Source organism: Orycteropus afer, unplaced genomic scaffold (assembly GCF_000298275.1).
Source record: "Orycteropus afer afer isolate SDZICR_OR568_19922 unplaced genomic scaffold, OryAfe1.0 scaffold00145, whole genome shotgun sequence".
NCBI classification, from domain to species: Eukaryota; Metazoa; Chordata; class Mammalia; order Tubulidentata; family Orycteropodidae; genus Orycteropus; species Orycteropus afer.
The window spans coordinates 2,834,632-2,835,152 of NW_006921732.1; the positions used below are offsets into that span (position 1 = coordinate 2,834,632).

General features: G+C 46.3%; 1 protein-coding gene across 1 annotated transcript in view; it reads right to left on the reverse strand.

Moving 5' to 3' along the window:
• LOC103201284 (calreticulin-like) overlaps nt 1-521 on the reverse strand; it is a 103,925-nt gene that overhangs the window by 57,469 nt on the left and 45,935 nt on the right.

The following is a 521-nucleotide window of genomic DNA, read 5'->3' on the forward strand; positions in this document are numbered from 1 at the left end:
CCTATCAAGCATTTGGCAATTTATCTACATCACCTTTTTGCACTGCTATGCAAGTCTCCTGTGCCAAGAAATCAAGAAAGTGGAAAGAATGACTTCAAAAGGAGACCTCTGGTGGCCCTACCCTGCCGCCCTGGTCAGAGACAGGGATTTCCATACGGCCATAGATCTCTCAGGAACTCAGGAACCAGTGGCTGTGGTTTCAGAGGCACTACCACAGAGTGGGTGTAAGCATTAAAGCAAAGGCTTTGAGGCTTTGAGGCTTAGAGGCTAATAGATCTATACTTGAATTCTGTCTCTACCATGCACCAGCTACATGCTCTTGGGAAGGTCACTTGATATTTCTGAATCTCAGTGGTAAAACCAGTACCAAACAAATTGCTATCAAGCTGACTTCAACTCATGGTGACTCCATGTGTGTCACAGCTGTGCTATGCTCCATTGGGTTTTCAGTGGCTGATTTTCTGAAAGTAGATTACCAGGCCTTCCTTCCAAGGTGCCTCTGGGTAGACTCGAACCTCCAA